The 13551-nt window shown below is 37.8% G+C and overlaps 1 protein-coding gene across 4 annotated transcripts in view; it reads right to left on the bottom strand.

Annotated features, from left to right (window-relative positions):
* ARHGAP5 (Rho GTPase activating protein 5) overlaps positions 1 to 716 on the bottom strand; it is a 42762-nt gene extending 42046 nt beyond the window's left edge. For all 4 annotated transcript variants that reach the window (XM_070940386.1, XM_070940397.1, XM_070940414.1 and 1 more), the window contains exon 1: positions 450 to 716. The gene's annotated coding sequence lies outside the window, so the exon portion shown is untranslated. The remainder of the gene's footprint in view (positions 1 to 449) is intronic.
* Between the last annotated feature and the right edge of the window lie 12835 nt (positions 717 to 13551).

Genomic DNA, 13551 nt, shown 5'->3' with positions numbered 1-13551 from the left:
GGAACCGTGACCAGCTGGCAGCCGTCGCCGTCGCTATTAGAGCCTGGTAGAATAAGCTCCGACCGAGCCTCCCGGCGGGTTTAGGCCTTCATCACCTGTCTGGGACCAGAGCAAGCAACGCTTCCAACCCTTCCCCCTCCTCCTTCCCGGGTGTGTAGGTATGGAGAGGGCTCCCACAAGGAAGGAAAAGGGAAAGAAAAGAAAGCGGAGCTCTTGACCTACCCAGGCAATCTCTCCCTCAGAAGTCTCGGCCGAAGGCGGCCTCAGCCTTCCTCGGAACTGGCAGGAGCCGGTAGAGTCCGGACCTCTGCAGTAGCAACACCCGGCTCCGAAACCCCAACGCCGCTGCAGCTATGGGCTTGGGTGTAGTTAGCGAAGGAGGGGGGGGGAGGCCGGTGTGGATCGGGAGGAGGGCTTTTACAAGGAGGAGCGGCTTAATTTCTCCTTACCTCGATCTCCGGCTTTTCCACAGCGAGAACAGCAGCATTCCCGGAACTCTCGCTCCGCGCCAGCGGCCGCCGTTCCCTTTCAGGTCGCAGCCCCCCTCACAACTCTCGGCCCATCTTCATATCTCCTCCCTTCTCTCTCGGTGTTCCCGGCTTCGTAATGGCGGCGGTTGAGACTCCCCAGCAATGGGTTCGCTGATGGACCCGCGTCTCTCTCTTTCTCTCGCTCTCGCTCTCACAGAGACACTCGGCGCCCCCCTCTCCGCTCCCCGCCCCCACCTCGAACTTTACCTCAGCAGCTTTCCCTGCCTTTCCCTCCCCCCTCCCTGTTCTCGCCCGCCGCCGCCACCGCGGCTCTGCGCGCGCGCGCCCCCGAGGCCTACCCCGGGTGCGCGTGCGCGGGAAGGACCTTCTAAACGTTTCCGTTTCTTTGCTGGGCCTCTGTCGTCGTCGTCGTGAGGTTCCCTCGAAGCCCTGCCTACGCAACATGCGCGTGAGAGAGAGAGAGAGAGATTCGTCTCGGGCGCGAGCTCGCCCGTTTTATGTATATTAGTTCCCTCTCCTCCCACCGCCCCCCCCCCACACACAAACACACATACGGCTTGCTGAAAGCGCCACTTTAAAGGGTTTGAGGGGCGGGTGGGGGGGAGATAAGGCGACAGGCTCCTCGCAGTTTTCGTTTCGGACCCTGCGACTGAAACTGGTAGAGAAGGAATAACGAAATGTTTGGATCCGACCATTTGGTAAAAGCTGTGGTCCTTAGAAACCGATGGAAATACATGTGTGACTCTCTAGGGAAACGAAAAACCTCCCCCGCCTACAAAAACTTCCGCGATTAAGATTATACATAAATCAGTACGCCGAGAGTTACATCCGAAGAGGCGTTTCTTCCAACGTCTTCCAACGCCGGCTGGTCTGCGTGATTTCTCTTTATGCGTTACTTTCTTAACCCGCCTGTCCTTCGAAGTCTTCGGAGCAACTCCTCAGCTCACCACGGCCCTCTGGAAAAGGCGAAGGAGAGCAAACGGCATGCCCGAGCCTTACACAGACACAACCTTAATAGCTAAATGAAGGAATTCATGAATTTTCCCACCCAACCTACAGCAGGGGCTGGTTTATGGTTTGAGGTGCGCTGGAAACAAGTTTCCTTCAAGTGGATCCCTGGATCCCTCTTTGATCCATGGCCGTCCAGGAGGATTTCCATCACAGCAAGTGGACTGAGCCCCTGAAGGAATGGCACATTTTTGGGTACGCCTGGCAAGGCAACTTTGAATGGATGGAGAAGAAAAGGGAGCTAAATTCGGCTCCTCTGTGGAGAGGAGGAGTGGATTTAAGAAGGCTTAATTTAACAATAGGCATCACTTAGCTTAAGAAGTTCCACAGAATTTGCAACTGTGTGGTATAATGCTTTCTGCAGTGTTGGCAGGGATGTGCACAGTGTAAATTCAACAGAACTGAGTTTTTGCGGCTAGAGGAAAGTAATACTTCATATCTGGGGGTAAATGACTGCTTTGAGAATGGAAGTGTGAGTGCATCCAAACCAAACAAAACAATGCACTGCATAGTTTTTGTAGTCACAATTATAACAAAATTAATAGATTAGGTTGTAATTAATACCTAGCCACTAGGTATGCATTTGCACAATTAGATATGTTCCATTAAACTCAAAAATACATACTATTGCAGGATATCTGAGTCCTTTGGGAGTAGGGCGGTATATAAATTTAATTAATTTAATTAATTTAATAAATAAATAAATATCTGAAGTTACCTGAGTCCTTTGGGAGTAGGGCGGTATATAAATTTAATTAATTTAATTAATTTAATAAATAAATAAATATCTGAGGTTACCTGTTGCTCATTATCAACATCATTGATGTTACTCTTGCAGTAGATATGAGTGTCCAAAAGCCATATGGTATTTGCTGTTAATAATTTGAGAATTTAAGGAAACTAAGATTTATAAAACAGTTAGAAAAAAATATTTCAATGTGTTATTGATTATGGCAATTTGCCAGGCTAGCATGTATTGGAAAATAACACAAAACTATTAAGTACATGTTTTGATTACTCAGTAGTAGAAAGATAACTTTTACTGATTAAAGGAGCAGATCCCATTGAATCTTGCTGCGAGTCTCATATGACATATACATGGGATTACTGAAAAAAGTTTAAAATATTTAAAATATTAATAGAACGGTTAGGGGTCAAGCTGCACCTTGAGAATATTTATGAATTTTTTTTGATGTAGAAGTTGTTTACACTTATTAACTTTTTTGCTTGGTCTGTGAAAGAATGCATTGAAAGATGGAGAATTGCTTCCATTGCAAACAGTACACCTTACCCAACAAGCAATTCTACAATATTCTGAAAATAAGGAAAACAAAAATTGTTTTGCAAAGAAAACTTAGGAAATAGGAAGATAACAGTTGATGAAATCTCGACTATAACATTCCCTAAACGTCCTCTGAGAGAGCCAGCTTGGTGTAGTGGTTAAAGTACCAGGCTCGATACTGGGAGACTAAGTCCTGCCTGAGGATTGATGCCAGCTGGGTGACCTTCACTCAGCCCTAGGAAGAAGGCAATGGCAAACTACTTCCGAAAAATCTTGCCAAGAAAACCGCAGGGATTTGTCCAGGCAGTTGCCAGGAGTCAAAAACTGTCGTGAAGGCACCAAAACAAACAAAAACCCCTCCTTTCCTCCTCTGCTTAGCAGTAGAGAAAGTTCCTGGACATGAATGAAATATGAATTAAATAGACTGAGAAAGCAGAAGAGACAGAGGCCCAAACAGGATCATTGTAAGATATGTGTGTATAAAGTAGGTTGACAGCATATTAATGAAGTAGCTTGGAGTACTGAATACAAAATTGTTTGGACAAGTCCAAGAAAGATTGAATGGCAGTAACTTAGTGGATCCTTTGATCCAACGAAGACACTGAACATTGAGGAACAGAATAGTCTTAAATATAAAATATTCATTGGAGAAAGCTTATTGTTTATAACGTGTAAATACATGTTTTTCACACACAGTATCCTTTAAAGTGATTTACAAGAAGAGATTATTGCCATCATTTAAACTGAATGATTTATTTTTTTTAATACTATTCCAACATACTATTTCAAAATGATGTTGGCAGCTGTGAATGACAGAATTGTCATCACTCTTTCCTTTGCTGTTAATCTTTCTAGGAGAATGATCAATATCTTTTCAAATAAAATCCATGCATTTAAAAATGCTCACTGGTCTAGTCTTATTGGCAGTGGAGTGGAAGCACATTTCAATATATATGTAGGTAAGGCTAATGGCTGAGAAAGATAATGTTGATAGGAAATTTGGAAAAATGATAACTAATGCAAAATTGTATTATTAATGCTTCGTTTCCAAAGTGCTGAAGGAATACATGATAGCATTTTGCTACTGAGAAGTAGGTTTTGGCATCCATCTCTAGTTGTCAGTGGAGATTCTCAATCATCCAGGTTATGATTGTCCCAAAAGTGCTTTTTCCAGAAGGCAACTAACTGATCTTTCTTGGAAGTCCAAAAAGTCTAGTTGCCTTTTGGAAAAAGCATTTTGGGACATCCATCTCCAGAATCATCTCTGTATATCATTGGCAAGGCAGAAACAATTTCCTTATCATAGATTGCCAAACAGTAAACTGGAATATTATTACATGTTTCCCGAATTGGATTTTTTAAAACTTCACTAGAAATTGAAAATTTAGCAATTGTGGGCTTTTAGGGAGGAAGAATGGTATATAGCAGTGATAGCTAACCTTTTCCGGACCGAGTGCCCAAAGTGCACGCGCATCCCCAAAATTCAATGCGCTTGCAACCCTCCATGCGCCCCACGCGCATGTGCAGCAGAGACTCGAAGAGCAGCTGGCTGGTGGGAGGTGTGCACGCATGTGCAGCGGAGCTGAATTGGGGCAATGGCTTGCATGCCCACAGAAAGAGCACTGTGTGCCACCTCTGGCACGTATGCCATAGGTTCGCCATCACAGGTATATAGTGTAGAAATAGAATTTCTATACATGAACATGCATGCATTGAATGCCTTTTACAGGTTACTTTTTATATTACCATTTCACTAATTTAGATGTCGCTGTATTATAATAATGTTCAAAGTAACAGATATGAAATTAACATTTTATGGAGTCCTTGGTGCTCTCCGAGCTTGTGTGTCCTTAAAGATACTCAGTTACCCAACTATGTAATATCAGTGCAACTGAGTATGAAGTCCTAATTTATATATTGGACTTTGCCTTCTCGGTGTTGGTGAAGGTGTGGTTTTCTTTTTTATACTTCCTTAATTAAGTTATTGTTTTCTGCTTGATTGCCTGGTATTAATCATAGTTTAGTTTGTCTCTTGTTCATCCCAGTCAGGTGAAGAAATATTTGCAAGCAAATAATCAAGCTCATAGAGCATCAAGGGTTCCACAATTCCATCCTGAGCTACTTATATTCACTTCCATTGAATATATTTTATCTTTGGGGAAGAAACTGAAAAATATCAAATGTTAACATCAAATGTTAAACAAATGTATGTAAAATATTCTGAGCTGCTGCAGGGTAGGAGTGATCAGTTGAAATGACTCCCTTTTTCTTTTAAAAATACCCAGTCTGAATAAGAAAGTACTAAAATATCTAATTAACGAAAACAAAAATGAGTTCTCCAGATGGTCAACAAAACTAGGCATGTCAGTAAAGCAAAACTGAAGACAAAATGATTAGAAATTAAAATTCAGTTAAAACATACATGTCTGACAGGCTGAAACAGTTTGTTGACCTGATTCCCTAAAGACAAATACAATATCAGGTAATTTTCTTCTAGAATCCTATTTCATGACCAGGGTATCATTTTCCTTGCTGATCACATAATTACTTCAGATGATGTGAGCACTCAGAAAAGTCCTATTAGACTATGGAGATAAGAAGTGGGCCTAACAGGCAATCTGTTGTTTGTATTGCTAGCAGTGATGACATTGGCAAGATTCCGTACATTTTCATAATCTGGATAGCTAGCTTTCCAATAGCAAGAGAGGCATTTGGTAAGGGGGAGACTCAAATTCAACTAAAATAATTTGTTATTTGGGGGTATTTTTGAGTTTACATTTTGCAGCTGTTCTATCCTTTTAAAAGAATATTAAAATACAGGAGGTTCTTGATTCATGACTACAACTGAGCCCAGAATTTTGGTACTAAGTCAAGTTACCATGTACCATGGACCTGATTTTACTACTTTTTATGGTGGTCATTAAGTGAGTTACCATGAAAATTAAGCAAATCATGTAAGTCCAAATCCAGTTCATCCAATAGGGGTTTTTTTGCCACACAAAGACAAAAAAAATGTCACAACATGCCATCATGTGATGGCAGAAACTACGACATGGCCATAAATATAAATGGATGGCATCCAAAATGTGATCATGTGACTGCAGGGTAGCACGGCAGCTGTAACTTTAAACCTGTCATAATTTCAAATGGTCTAAGCAACTGGTCATATGTCAAGGACTATCTGTAAATTCAGTAAGAAGGTCCTCCACTTTTAATCTGCGTGGATTTGATTTAAATCACTAGAAAAAATGCTTGATTTAAATCAACTCTATTTAAATCATAATTTTTAAAGCGCAACTGTCATTTCTGTCCTGAAGCGGCTCCTCTGACCCTCTGTTGACTCACCGGCAGTCCCATTCACTTTAATGGGACAGCTGGTGATGTGGCAGTGACACAACAAAATGAGGGACATGGCAGGCAGCAGGTAAGTGGTTGCCCGCTAACCGGCTCTGCCATGATGGATCTGAATTGACAGGTGCTCTTTAATATTATATTTATAAGCTGTTTAAAATGTTTCACTTTCATTTTTACTGCTTGCCCTTCCTCCTCACACTTAGAGCCTATTGGTACAGATGCATTTCTCTTCAAACAATCATACAATTTGTAGTCTACATAGATTTGCAAAACAATGGGATAAAGGAATATTCCTGAACTTTGTTTTATGATTTATCTCATGGTTACTGTGAAATTGTTTGAATGCATCAATGCAGTGCATGTTATCTCAGCTTGCAGAGTTTGGATTCATTGAATGAATTTACCAAATATACAGCCTCATGCTACATAACTAACCTCCATTTCATGCTGAATAAACTAAATTATTAATGTATCTTAAATAGAAAACTATCTTTAGATAGATTTTTACTCCAAAAGCATTTTATTAAAATAAATTTGATAAAAATCGAAAAAAACTGATTTAAATTTTAAAAATCCATTTTTAAAAATTTTTTTAAGAAAAATCAATTTTTATCCACCATGCTTTTAATCATTGCACTATTTTAATTTTTTTTTTTTTAAAGAAAATCTGTTAAGGAGAAAATTCTAAAAGAAATACTATTTTGAAGCACCCTGAGTTTTGGAAAAGAAAAATCAAGACACACTTGAAAGAATGGTTAAGGGGCCTGGTGGCTCAGCAGACTGAAAGCATTGTGATTAACACTAGCTGTCTGCAATTACTGTAAGTTCGAATCTCACCAGGCTCAAGGTTGACTCAGCCTTCCATCCTTTATAAGGTAGGTAAAATGAGGACCCAGTTTGTAGGGGCAATAAGCTGACTTTGTATAAATATACAAAAAGTATGAAGGCTATTGCTTAATGCATTGTAAGCCGCCCTGAGTCTCCGGAGAAGGTTGGCATATAAATCAAATTTTAAAAAAAATGGTATCCCAACTTGCACATTACAGGTTGTTCTTGAATTATGAAATTCAAGGAAAAATAGATTGTGGAAATAAAGAAGCCCTATATGATGTGTGATCTTACATATCTTCCTATTTCTTGTTTGAGGGCTAAAAAGAGTCTTGGTCAAGAATAACCCAGATCAGTTCATTTTGACTGTATATTTGTTTCAAAATAGAGATGGCAGTCTGAGGAGGCTGCTTCGGGGTGAGGGTGAAAGAGAGAAGATGATGGTTGAGGCTCCCACCAACCCCCACTCCTGCCCACCTGCCAGATTCCCTGATCCAGGACAGGGATAGTAAAAAGGCAGCCTCTGCTTGCCTCCGCCCCCGGTTCTCTTGACATTCAGGCTACCTCACAGCCCTAAAATTCAGGCCCTAACCCTAGCCCTTTCAGTATATCCTTTTTTTATAATAAAAATGGTCATAAGGACAGAGAAACAGTTGTTAAATTATTTGAATCCCACCACTGGTGAAAAGTAATAATTAAATAAAAAGATGTAACTATGTCACAATAGAGATTTCTATGTAGACATTGGTTTGAGAGAACAGAAGAGTTTTTTAAACAAATATTTTATTGTATCAATTAGAAGCTATGGAAACAGCTGGGAAATTAGATTTAGAGTGGGAATGGGAGAAGGTTTGTGACCAGCAAATATCATTCATAATTCCTGGGGGACAGGGTATGTGGGAGGTTTGATCTATATCACCATAACTCCTTCTTTGATGTATTGATCTATTTGGGGCAATGTTAAGCAAAAAGGTTTTGGTTGAAATTATTTCTATAGTGTCTTTCTGTAATATATTACAATTCCAGATGCCTTTGGGACCTAGAAGAATATAGATAATAGGGAAAATAGATTCTTAGTTATTTTAATGCTACAATAATTTTTTAAAACAGAAATATACAAAATTCACAATGGGAGCAAAGCCCATTATAACTTTGTACCGTAACAAATATACAGAGGGACAGAATTATCCAGTGATAGAGCAAAATTGTTGAACTATATGTTAAGTTAAATAAATATTAGCACTGAACTATGGTAAAAACCATAATATCCAGTCTGTGCTTAGATCTTCCTATTCAATTCAGTGAGAATGAGTTTATATAATTTAAACCACATGTGTCCTTCTCAAAGGTCAAACCTACTCCACGACATAGGCAGTAATGCAAAGAAAAAAAGAATGGTCGCCTGAGGGGGTTCAATGAAAGATAATCTAGGATGTAAAACTACAGACTTAAACTAAAAGTAAAGCCCTTTATTTTACAACAGGACCCCAAAGATCTATATTTTTTTATTAACATGAAGACATTAAAATGTACATGAATTTAGAACAAATTATACTTGTAGGAACAATTTTCATTAAATTGCAGTTTAGTTTCTTTTAAAAATTATTTTATTTAAAAACAAGTTCTGTTTAAAAAGTGAGCCATTACCACCCTTTTCCTGCCATGTTTTTATACAAAAAGTGTCTTGTCTTCAAGAGTCAATGTGATTATTTCCAAAAAAAAAAAAAAAATGACAAAAGGGTTTTATGAGGTCAGAATAACAAGGAATTTAATTTAAGAAAAATATTTAGGAATATTTCATCATTGATTAGACATTGAGGACCTGTATTCCAAGAGATAAATTAATCATATCGATCTTTTCCTAAATCTATGGTTTCATTTATTTTTCACATATTTTAAAAAATCTTTTGAATATTGTTGAGATAATACTGTTTCCTATAAAGCACAACATTTATCTCTCATGTCAAACATCCAGAATTTATATAAATAGTACATAAACAATAGTTCTATTATTAGATTAGTTAGTTATGATTATATTTATTAACATAATACATTAACTAAAAATAGTTAAATTGGCTTTTAAAAGATGAAAAAAAAAATGCCTTCATTCAGTACCAAAATGAAAGCAATGCTTTTAGATTGGATATCACCACTAAGAAGGCCATCTTCATTCTGACTGTCTACTGATTTCACTTGTCAGAGGGACCTAAGTAAGACCTTGAAAAAGAATCTCAAATTTCATAAATAGGTCTGTATGAGAAAAGTCACTATTTCTATTATCTTGGTCTCAGTCTGTTAAAAAGACTTGAAAGATTAAAACCAACACTTTGAATGTGCCTGGAATATAGGTGACTAGCTGCAGTAACAAAAAATGTCACAGCCTTTTCTACTGGTGACGCCATGTTTTCCCTGTAAGGCATGAGATTGGTAAATGATGTCATCTCCCCATCCATGCACCTTTTTGCGCACACATGTGAAGAATATATGGAGCAGCTTTTGAAATGGCTATGCAAGCCAGAAAAAAAAAAATGCAGTTGCTTTAACAGTTAAAGAAGAGGGCTCTTGTTTATGCTTCCTAACACTGTGAAGCATCTGTTTGTAACCTTTGCACAGGCCTATTTTCCAATTATTGGTGAATATTATCAATAACATTCAGCTAATATGCTACCACACTTATATTAATGAGTTATATAATTCTTTAATTGGTTCGTGTCTACATTTCAAATTTGTTGAATTAATCTATCTCCTCCTATACATAAATCATGTTGCTTTTCTTTAAATTTTAGATTTGGCAGTCTTGGAGCATTCCAGTAAAATAATAACTTAAAGGTATACTACTACCTCCTGAGTAAGTTTTATGTCTACACTCTGTATATATTAATGTTAATTTATTTTTACAAACTAGTAAGTCCTGGTATATGCAGATGAGTTTTCTGTTTTGCTCAATGACCTTTCTTGTTATTACTATTGATTTTTTTTTTCAATAAAACAATTATGTCTTGCAGGCATAATTGCAGGCAAGCATCCTCAGACTACTGCTTTTCAAGTATGAATTTCAATTCTCATAATCCCAAATCTGTATGGTTGTTATGAGAACTAAAGTCCAACACCTCCAAAAGCATGAATTTAGATAATGTGATATAGATTCAAGGTTCACAAAGTATGAAGGCAAATACACTGGCAATTATTAAGGTATGGTATGTATTTTATTTGTTTTAAGTTATTTCAATTTGATTGAAGCTAAGCAGTGTACAGTCACAAATCTGCACAATAACAATATAAGAGCTTAAAAACAAATATAGCTTTTTACAGTAAGCACAAAATAAAAACATCAGTGTACAACGCAACATGTTGTGTAGTGAGGCATCTCATTCAGAGAGCAGAGCAAAAGTCATTTCATCTAGTCCCCAAGGCCCTCTGAGTCTCCAAGGTCTAAAAGCTTTCAGAAAATAATGAGAAAAAAAGACCACTACTGTATTATTTCCAGGGCCAAGCTATTCCGTAGGAGAAGAAGCCCCTCCCCATGTCAGTTTTTGAGCACCCTCTTGCCAGAACTCCCAATTACAGGGAATCTCAGTAGGCATTTTATGTACATTGGGTGGGCAGATGCTACTCAGAATAGCCCATCTTGAAAATAATCAGGTAACCCAAGCTTTTCAGATAATAACTACTTCTGTTTGGAAGAAGAACACTATTTCTGGACACTGTGGGAATTAAAAACAAGGGAGAATAAACCAAGGCAAAATAACTAAGGTCTCCTTCAAATCAAGATTTAAGTAATGTAAACAATGTGTATAATTGTATTGTTTGTGTTAATAAAATTAAAGTTTGTTGCTCAACTGGTCTTCGTCAGACCAATTTATAAAGAGTACAGCTGCTGTGAGAAATCTGAATTATCTTGAAGATTTGGCAATTCCTCTGAATAAGCTGAATCCCCATCTGAAACCTAAAATCTTGTAGTTTGAAGGCTACTTCAAGTCAAGCTCAATTCCTGGTGACTGCATGGATGTTTAAATACATTTTTCTTTCCAGCAATACAATAGTGGTTTGCCATTGCCTTCTTCCAGAACTGACTTTGACATCCCAGTCTGTACCAATAGAAAAGAATATTTGTAGCTCAGGGTTGAACTGTGGGGTCCTTGGTGCTCTCTGCACTGTTTAAGGATATAGAAAACCTCAGCACTAATGAATTATCTAATTATCTAATTATCTGGTAATGAAAACAACCAAGCACAAAGACCGCTAAGGACCCCCATCCCAGTCTGTCTGTCCTGGGATTTCCTGATAGTCTCTCAAGAATTAATACTAAACAGAACCAGTCCTGTCTCACTTTTTTATATAATTGAAAACTGGACATATGCTACTATTTGCTGTAATAAGATTAAAAGTACAGAGATACAGTATATCTATTATAGACTATATATTACTCACTATCTTTCTCCCAACATTTGCAAATCATAAAAATTCTCAATATTGTACTAAGTTACACTAGATTCATTTACATAGAACTGCTATATATAATTTGCAAGTGTTATTTCATTTTTTCCTATTAAACAAATTATCTTAATAGTAGGATACGTTGAAATTCTGGTGAGGACATGATGAAGTAGACATCAATGAAGTTGAGGGGACTGCATTTCAATTGAAATTAGCAGTCTGAGGGTGGGTCCTGGTCCATAAAATTTGTCCAGAGAAAGGAGAGATCCAGACAGATGGTCCAGACAGCTGCACCTCATGAGGAGACTGTAGGAACAGAGGTTTTTGCAGTCAGTGTGTGAGTTGAACATCTGGGAATAAGGGATTCCAACAAAGCTCACAGTCATAATGTATCCAAATGGGCACAAAATTCATCCAAGCTCAATTCTTAATCACTTTTGGAATTCCTTTTTACTACTTTTCAAATATTAATAACCTTTGGAATAGCAAGTTTTATGACATTCACTGAGCAAATTTCCTTCAATTCTTAGTGAAACAAGTTTAAGGATGTGGAAAAAATATTGGAATAAACAACCCTTGTTTCTTTCTGTGGGCTCAGGGCCATTACTACTCCAACCTGCCCATAGAGTTCCAATGATGTTCTGTAGATATTGTTTACAAAGCATTTTTGCCATTCTAACAATATGTAAACATTACAACAATTATAGAAAGAGTGAGCACACTATTTGTCCACAAATACAGCTGGAAACAGGCTTATAAATGCAGAAGAAATTATATCTTTGTATCTAAGAAAGTTTCTTCCATAGTAAGTGGAGTTGCAAATGGTCATACAAATTCACATATGGTCTAAAAACATGGATGCTGAGGAGATGGTCAAATTTATTTTGTCTCCTTTTGTATAGAGCAGGAAGAAAGAACTTTTGTTTTTCCAGGATTGGTAGGAGTGTGGGATAGGGCATTGAGTGAAATCTGTTCTTTCCATCCTTCTGTTGATCAATAAAGAGGAATGCGGTTTGATGCACTTGATTTTCAGTGTTTTATTTATTATATTCATTTAATGGATTATTAATTGTAAGATACCAATAGAAGAGAATATTTGTAGCTCAGGGTTGAATTATGGGGTCAAGCCAAGTCTAAAAAACAGTAAAGAATTCCTGGAAATCTGGCATTCAGATAAATCGGCCATCAACAGGCACATAAAGATAAACAACATCTACAGAGACAATTAAAAAAACAAAAAGTAAACAAAAAGATCAAAACATCTCACCAGCAATCAACACACAGTTGAGCAGAAATTAACACCAAGATTAACATTAGACCAACAATGAAGAAGCAAACAAATACCCCAATCAAGGAACTACCCAACAAGCCAACGGTAAACAACCCAATCAAGGAACCACTAAGACCACTCTCACCAACATGGACAGGGCAAGCCACTAGTATGACAGCAAACCACAGTCCCTACAAGCACTGATAATGTTACCTAGTTTAGTAGTGAAACATCTGCAAGAAAACTGAATATATCTGAGTATATCAAGAATCCCATAATTATAAGCTGCCCAGAGTTGCTTTTCAAAGTAAGATGGATAAATAAATAAATAAATAAATAAATAAATAAATAAATAAATAATAGCCTGTCTTTATTATTTTCATAAATAAGGCTGCAAACAAAACTAACACTCCCTCCTCCTCCTATTTTCTCCCACAGCAACAACAACCCAGTGAGAGGGGTTGGGCTGAGAGAGAGAGACTTGCCAAAAGTCACTCAGCTGGCTTTTATGATATGGTAGGATTAGAACTCATGTTCTCATGATTTCTAACCTGGTGCCGTAACCACTAACTGGCTCTTAGAAGCATTATCTTAGAAGCAAGAGAACAACTGTATGTCAGTTTAAAACTGCTTTGTGAGGAATTGGGGCATAGAAATGTGGTGTCATATAAATTATCTGTATAACAAAATGCCATTTTGCCAATTTTAGATGCATCATTAGATTGAAAAATGGTAGATCCACTAGTCAATGCCTCCCCAAAGAATGGTTCACAAAAGTGTAGAGATCTTTTTGTTCATTCTGATATAAATTAGAGTGGAACGCCCTACAGAATTGATTATGATACGTGGGTGTAGGAGTTTGACATATCATAGCCATGCAG

This window comes from Pituophis catenifer, unplaced genomic scaffold (assembly GCF_029215685.1).
Source record: "Pituophis catenifer annectens isolate HBS135680 unplaced genomic scaffold, rPitCat1.0.hap2 SCAF_1, whole genome shotgun sequence".
In the NCBI taxonomy this organism is placed as follows: Eukaryota; Metazoa; Chordata; class Lepidosauria; order Squamata; family Colubridae; genus Pituophis; species Pituophis catenifer.
The sequence above is the reverse complement of the archived record's forward strand: the minus strand, read 5'-3'. Positions and strand labels throughout refer to the sequence as shown.